The sequence below is a fragment of the Alligator sinensis genome, unplaced genomic scaffold, assembly GCF_000455745.1.
Source record: "Alligator sinensis unplaced genomic scaffold, ASM45574v1 scaffold329_1, whole genome shotgun sequence".
Lineage (NCBI taxonomy): Eukaryota > Metazoa > Chordata > Crocodylia > Alligatoridae > Alligator > Alligator sinensis.
Window position 1 is genome coordinate 620688 of NW_005842550.1, and position 8432 is coordinate 629119.

Genomic DNA, 8432 nt, shown 5'->3' on the forward strand with positions numbered 1-8432 from the left:
TCCCCCCACATAGTGGCCTTGGGAGGTGGGGAGTCTTTCACATCAAAGGGCTCCAGCTGCACCTGGGCCTTCCACTTGGCTTTGAGCATGGAGGGGACTTGAACCCATTCAGCTCAGGTGGAGAAGCTCCTTCAGGAGAAGGTGAGAGTTGGGGGGAGTGGGGCAGTTGCAGTGGAAGCATGGCTAGGGGTGGGCTGCTACCTCCCTCCCTGGGACCCCACCAAACTTGGTTGAGGGACACGGTCCCCTGAGCTCATGGGGGGGGGGCTGGGTGTTGTGGCTAGGGTGCCAGGGAGACCCAAAGGGGGAGGGGTGCCGGTGGCACGGACATCCCTCTCACCAATGGAACCTGTGGATGTCTTCCCTGCCTGGCCCATGGGGCACTCATGATGCAAGTGCCCCAGGGTACAGCACTGGAAGCACTGCAGGTCCCCCAGCATATAAAACACCCTCACCAGGTTTCCCTGAAAGGGAATCATGAGGCACCCCTTGGCCTCCAGCCACACACCCACTGCCAGCTGGATCATGACCTGACAGCAGAAACAGTGCACATGGCAGAGATAACCCTCCCCATGGTTTGGAGCTGGGGATTCAGGATCCAGTTGGGCATATAGGGTGGGATGGAACTGGGGACCACCCATGTCCCCAGCTCTTCTAGGGGCTCAAGGGAGATGTATTCACCCACCACCCTGAGCCCCCTTTCCACCACCTTTTGTGAAGCAGCCTCCGAGGCAAAGAAAAAAAAACCCTTGCCATGAAAGCGGGAGACCACCATGATCTTAGGGGCCCCCACCACCCAAGCCAGGGTCTGCACTCAAGTCTCAAAGTGCAGGTTCTCCTACTCGGGTAGTTGGCACTTCATGCCCTGCTTAGGGGGGAGAGTGACGGAAAGGGGCCCCACCGCCCAGGCTGGAAGGGCCAGCTGTGGCAGATCCAGGGCCCATGGATGTGGATCACCCTGCAGCTTCCTGGGCATAGCTGTGGCTCCCTCACTTGGGGGCTGCTTTGGTGGGGCCAGGGCTAGGGACGGGATGAGTGGGTGTGCAAGCTGGTGTAGTGCACCTGGTCCTATCAGGCACTGGTGGTCTGAGTTGTGGGGCGAAGCCCTTGCCCTTCCCACCCCCAGCTGTGGAGGAGGCCAAAGAGGAGCCCTTCCCATTTCCCTTGCCCTGGGTCCCTGTTGGTGGGGAGATTGCTTGGGAGCCCCTCGGGGTGGGGGGGTGCTGGCCAGGGAAGACCTCATGGCCCTGCTGGCTCCTCATTAGAGTCCGTCTTGCCCCCATAGTGGGGGTAGACAGGCTTGTCTACCCTCAGAGGGGGTTGGTTGGATTCTGCCCACAGAATGCTGGTTGTAGGGGCATGCACCCCTCGGGGGCCTGACTGGAATCTGCTCCCACAGTGGGGGCTGCAGCAAGTTCTGTGGGGGCCTCTGCCCCCCTAGAAGGCTCCTGCCCTGCCACCACTTAATATAAGGTAGAGCAAAACCAAAAAAAACCCAACACCCAAATGGGCCAGTGAATCCAATAGGGATAGAATGGGGCTGTGGGGGAAGTGGGGGAGGAAGGGGGCTCAAAGCCACTGAGCTACAGCCCCACAGGAAACTGGGTGGGTTATGCCTGGGGAAGGTGGGGGAGGGACACAAATACACAAGGGCTGGGGAGACTTGAGCTGACTTACTCAGCCACACAACAAACACCAGAGCAGAGGGAGTGGACCACAGGACTTCCCACACAAGGGCAAACACACAGGGGAGGCTGCTGATGCAAGTATAAAAGATGGCTGGAGTGGTGGAGGGGCTCTGTTTGCTGAAGCTCTGTACAGGAGCCCCTCAAGCCTCCAGCCAGGCAATTGGCAGCAGGGCAGGAAATGAGGCACGGGAACAGATGTAGTGAGGCAGCTATGAGGGAGTGCAGGAGCAAACAGTCAATTAGGGAAGTAATCCAGTGCAGGTGCAGTGCATGACAGGGGAAGGAGGTGTGGAAGGGAATCCCGCCCCTTTCTCCTCAGGGGGCCAGTGGCAGCACAGGTGGCAGCAGCAGCAGCGGTGATAGCTGGGCAGCCACCTAAGGTGTGTTTCAGGTGAAGGCAGGGTGGTGGCCTGTTGAAGCAGCTGGGGCAGGTGAGGTGTTGGTGGGGAGGCGGCCTGCAGATAGTGCAGGCCCCCTTCCTGGGCTGTCTCCTGGCTGCGGCTTGGAGGCAGGCTGGACTGCAGGTTGGAATGGGAGTGCGGAAGCTGGGGTGCAGTGCTGGGGTGTGGTGCAGTATAGTGGGGGTGTGGTGCCCCCGCCCACAGGAGGGGCGGTGGCATGTGGCAGAGGAACCCCCCCATTGGGGATGGCAGCAGCAGGAGCAAGAGCAGCAGCCTGGGGCAGGAAAGAGCGTGACTGACTTCATCCCAGAAGCTCCTGAGAGTACGTAGCCCTGAGCTGCTCACCAGGGCAGCTTTTTATATTGCTGGAGTCAGCAAATCACAGATACTGGCCCCAGCCTTTAGCTGCCCCTGGCTGAAGATCTAGAAGGAGCTGGGCAGGGTCAGTTTGCCCCAAGCGGTACAATTTACCCCATAACAAAGCGCATGTTCAGGCACATGTGCTGCAGCACAAATCTTCAGCACAAATTTGTGCTGCTGCTATTTGAACTGCTGCAAGCACATGTGCCTGCATGTGTGGACATGCCCCCCTGTGCACATCCAGATGAGCGTACACATGCATTTCCCTGGGGGCAAATAGCAGTGGCACATACTTGGGCCACTGCTATTTGTCCCAGGGGAATGCTTGTGCACATGCACTCGGGTGCATGGCAAGTTGCCCCGAGTAGGGGAGGGTGAAGCCAGGACCTGGGCTGGCCCCAGCAGCCTTACCTGGGGTCCTGGGGTCTCCCTGGGGCTCCAGTGGTACTGATCTGGTTCACAGAACCTGGCTGGCAGCTGGAGTGTGACTTTGGCTGGCCTAGTTCTGATGTTGGGCCACACATACTGCTGCCATGTGCAACAGCCTACTCTTTTCTAACACAGGGTTTTTGAATGCTGGGATCTCCCACTGTCAAAAAAATCCACCATGCTGTAAGTTAGCAGCATGGCAAATGCTTGCATATGCAATGTGTGCAGTTTGCAGTGATGCAGATGGGTCTGTGGTGCTGCATACTACATGTGCATGCTTGTCTGAATGGACCCATAGACCGTGTCCATACATGGTGTGGACATTTGGTTCTCCAGGGACAACTAGTGGAAGCACACCTTGCACCACTGCTAGTTGTCTCTGGGGAACAAGTGACCTTGTTTATGGTATGGGAGACTGGGGCCAGCACTGGGCTGTCCCCAGCAGCCTTGCCTGGGGTTCTGAGGGCCTCCTGGGGTTGCAGCAGTGGCAATCCTGCCACGCAGAGCCTGGCCGGCAGCCACAGTGTGCCTCCAGCTGGCCCAAGTACAATTTTGAGCAGTGCACACTGTCCCTGTGAGGGCTGCTCTGCTTTTTTTTCTCCATGGGTTTTTCTAATCCCTGGATATCCAGAAGTCAAAAAACCCCTCCGTGCTGCTCCCCTGTAGCATGGAGAACAACTGAATTTGTGGCATGTGGCACCGTAGAAGTGTCTACGGAGTGACATACCACACAGCCACACTCAGCTGGACACAGTCTCTGAGTGCAAGATCTCGACTATGACCCAAAATAAGGGTCATGCTGAAAGTGTTCTTCTCCAGCTAGTTTGAGAGGGTCAGGTTACCAGAGGTCTCTCTCCAAACTTACATGCTTCCTGTCTACCAGAATGCTTCCCTTCAATGTATGAGGAAGTAAAGATCTACTGTGACTGCTACTCTATCTCTGCTATAAAACTAAAAGGATGATTTGGTTAATCATGTGTACAGTGTATTTCCCAGATCTGTATACATTTCTTGAGTTATTAAATTACTATATAAGTATGTATATGAGGGGGAGTCTCTTGCTGATGCCCAATTTTTTTTTATTTTTTATTTTTTTTGAGCAAAATGAGTAGTGTAGTATTACTGAAAAGAAAATGGAACAGGAAACCGAATGAAAATAAACTTTAGAGCATTTACTTATAGCAACTGTGTTTTAAAAGGTGAGAGACATTTTGATGTTCCCTTTTCCAAGGTCAGTTTCAAACAAAACGGAATGGTGATGCAATGAGTCATGGGCAGCCAAAGGAAATGGGTGTCTTAGAATAAGATCTGCAATTTGATTTTTTTCCAGGAAGAGCTAAAGAAAACAAATAGAGACAAGAAATGGGGGATTTACTGACAAATAAATCTGTCAAATGTACTACAACCCATGTTTTCAGAAGAATCGTCATCTGCTCATTCATTATCCATCATTAAAAAGCACTGGTCAGGTTTTGCCACCCTGGATTATACTGGGTGCATCTACACAAGATGCTTTACTGAACATTAGACTAATCTACTGTGCAGTAAGGCATAACTGTCTACATGTGTGCAGCAATTACTGCTCAGTAGATTAGTCTAATGAACCATTTTTTGGGTACCTTTAGATACAGGTACTAGAAATTGGAACTTTAAACTAATGCACTGAAATGCCCAAGTAGGCGCTGACTGAGAGCAAATTGCTCCTGGCCAACCTAGGCAGCAGAAAACTGCCTTCCACCCATGTGGAGCTCAGACCCATCCCAGTCTCTGCAGGGCAGAGAGAGTTGTCCCAACTGCCACACTGCTGCCTCGCAGCTATGTGGAGATTAGGACCCATTCAGATCTCCATGGGGTGGGGAGAGGTATCCCAAACTCTATGTGGCAGCTCTCCCACACCCCACAGAGATCAGAACCAGCCCCCATGTCCCCTGCTAGCCTGGGGCTGGCACCTGGAGGAGCTTTAAGCTCCCTCTGGCTGATGCAGGGGGGCAGAGCAGGCCAAGAGCATCCCTAGACTGAACTCCTGTCAGAAGCAAATTTACACTTGATGGGCACATGTTCAGACACATGCAGGGGTGCAGTTTAATGCACTTGCATTTTCTCTGCAAAACATTCTGGCACATTAAGTGCACATGTAGATGCACCCACTGAGTAATACTTCAGTCTACAGCTAGTTCCAGTGGCTTAAAGAGTTGCATATTATAACATAATGAATATTGTGCTATGACTGATCATGCACCTCAGTTCCTTTGATTTAGTTCAGGGCAATGACAAGAGATTCAGTAGTGGCAGCAGCAGCAGCAAAAGGGTCCAGCAGTAGCAGCAAAGGGTCCAGTGGTGGTAAGATGGTGGCAGGGAGGGGCCTGGTGGCAAGGAATCTGATGTTGACAGGGTGGTGAGAGGTCCAGTGAGAAGTCCAGTGGTGGTGAGGAGTCTGGCAGCACTGCCATTGATGCCTATGCCCAATTGGACCAAAAACCCCTGGATTTTGCAGCAGGCCATGTCCCCCCAGCAGGCCAGATGTAGAGACTCCATTAACCAGATCTGGCTTGCTGGCTGTATGTTTGACACCCTGGTTTAGTTTTGGGGGTTTTTTTTAATGTGGAGTTGGACACTAGGTACTAGTGATATACCTTCTGTACATTAAATGCCAATAACTGAGTTACCTTGAATGGCACATATTATCAGGGGCAGATCCAGGATTTTGCAAAGGTGGTGCAGGAGTAGACTGCCACTGCACCCTTGCTCCCCATCTTCTCCTCTACTTCCTGACAACCAAGGCCAGCAGGCTGTGTGTGGATTTGCAGGTGGGAACTTTTAAAAATCCAAAATAAAGGTAAGAATTCTTCCCCCATCCTTTCTCTTCCTCCTCTTCCATGCTCAAAGGCATGCTCCCTCTCTTTCTCCCCACCCCTCCACTCTCTGACCTTCTACTACCAGTGGCCCCACTGGGCCTTCTTCCTTGGGGATGCTGAATTTCTGGGAGATGAGTTTCTGCCTGCTCTAGCTAGGATGTGTAGGCGTTGGGCTTTCCCAGGACAGCAGCAGCAGTGGTGGGTGTTCCCTGCCAGCCTGTGAGCAGGCATGGGGATAAGCAACCTGCCAGGTCCCAACCACTGCCACTGCCAGCCCCAGCAGAGCCCAGGCCCTGTGCAGCTCATCTAGCACAGAACACAAACTCGCCTTGCCTCCAGGAGAGTGGGAACAGTGGGGACACCAGCAGTGGCAGGTGGGAGTAGGGAATGGAAGAAGAGGAGAGGGGAGGGGAAGAGATATGTGTCTGGGCACTGAGGGGAAAGGAGAGGAAGCAAAGGAGAAAATTCTTACCTACTCAGTGGCCGCAGAGAGGTTAAGTCTCTAACTGCTGCTCCTATCATGTGGTCAGAAAAGGGATGTGTGGCCAAACCACTGAACTCCCTCTGCAAATGCCCCTGCATACACTCATGACCATATCAGGGAGATGATTACTGGGGTTGACATAGGTGTGACTATGTAATTTTGTTACTTGTACTAAAATTGAACTTAGCCTGGAACAGGCCCATATTTTTTCTATTTCCAAAGATAACCTTTGGAAGCATGTGAAGGTGGCAAGGAATAAGTTTACATACAAAAACTTTGAGGGTTCCCCACCCCGGGCAGCCATGTGCCGTTTTCAGTCTTCTGGACTGAGATGCTAAATATGTGATGGTGAGGAATGCTTCTGAAATCTATGGAATATTCTCACTGACAAAGTTTTATTTCTCTGAAGCAAAGAGTATACATTTTTTTTTCAAATCTATGCTCTCTTGTAGGTGTACAAGGCTACTGAAAACACCCGGTTTTCTCAATTGGCTCTGTTAAACAAATGTCTGGGCCATTTCCATGAAATATATGAATGATTGCTTGAATTTAAATTTGTGAGCAGTCTCACTGCAGGGCTTAAATTTAAGCTTAAGTTCTTTGCTTGATCTAAGGTGATATGGAGAGGGAGAAGATGCAATAGGAAAGCTATACATATTAAAAATATGCATCAATTATGATTGGTAGAGAACACATCTAAGAAAATAACATATCCTGCACTTTTGTGGTATTCCAAGCCAAAAATGTAGGCCAATCTTTTATTCATAATGTACTATGTGCTAAATGTGTTTTTTTTTTCTTTTTTTGTGCTTTCCATGCTAAATGAAACAATTAAGTGTAAGGAATAGAAAATGTATGGCATTTTATGAGAAGCAAAGGTCTACTTTTAAGTAACTTTTTAAGGCCACTAATGAATTTCATACAATAATGTTTCATTGCTACTTATTTTGTAAAGAAGTTGTTAGGACTTAAGAGAGAAGAACATAAGTATAACATCTTGTCTAATAGAAATGCAAGTATTCTTATAGGTCATAAGAAGCATTTTTTTGTGTTCATTAAAAAAGAATTATATGATTCATGATTATAGTATATCTCTAGAAAGGGAAACATGTTAGTGTTTGGTATTTGATGGAACAGATGTAAATCTGTTGTATTGTAGAAATGACCTAAGAGTTTCTGAATGAAACATAAAGTTTCTATATTCCCAGCTGATCTTGTAAAAATGTAATCCCATTTTGTTCAATTTTTTGCACAGCACACTGAAAATTATGCAAATGACCCATCAACTGTGCATAAAGGGCCTAATGTTTAGGGTAACTGGAAGGCTGAACTGTCCATGACAGTAAAGAGTATATATAACCACATAATTTATGTATAATATGTATACAATCATATATATGTATATCACATAAACTAACTTGCCTTGGCATACCTATGAAAGGATTTGGATCACGCAGTATGAATGCTAGGAGTAGTTGTAGGCTGACATAAAGCTAATATAAATGTCATGTGTGATGAAAGCATAGATTTATTTTGCTGTTCCAGGAAGTTATTTGTTCTTGAGGGCAGACACCAGCACCCTCCAAGCATAAGGAAATTATTGCCATAAATTGCTACATTATTCTTCAAGCTGTTCAGTAACCAGTGGAAAACTATGGTTTTGGAAAGTGCTAGATGTTAGCATTTGTAATAGACAATGTGCGTTCCATGCTGCAATGCTTTATTCCATTATTGCATGCTGCAGTTAGGAAACAAATAGTCCACAAGGCTTGAGCAGTACTTGTATTATTTATTTGGACTCCCCCTCAGTAGTTCAACTTATTCTGTTGATTTTAATTGTGGGTACAGTAAAATACGCATTTCAGTTTACTCCTGGATGACTGAAGATAACTAAAGTTGTATACAATGTGCTGCACAAATATCCACCAATCAGCCATTACAAAGCAATAATAAGCTCAGAAGAAAGGGGTTTTGCATAGGCTTGAGTAAATTAATGGCAGAGCTGGGTGGGCATCATTGATAGAGCAAGCAGCTTGCACAGTTATAAAAGCCTGGGGAGGTGGAAGTTCTTCCTTGTTAACATTGCAACCCCAAGATGAGTGGTCGTTCCTTAAGGAGATGATACTCAGAGCCCAAGGGGTGACAATCCCAATGAGAAGCAAAGGAGGCAAGAGTGCCCAAAAGCCCCTCTGGCTCACCAAGGGCATTCAGGAAT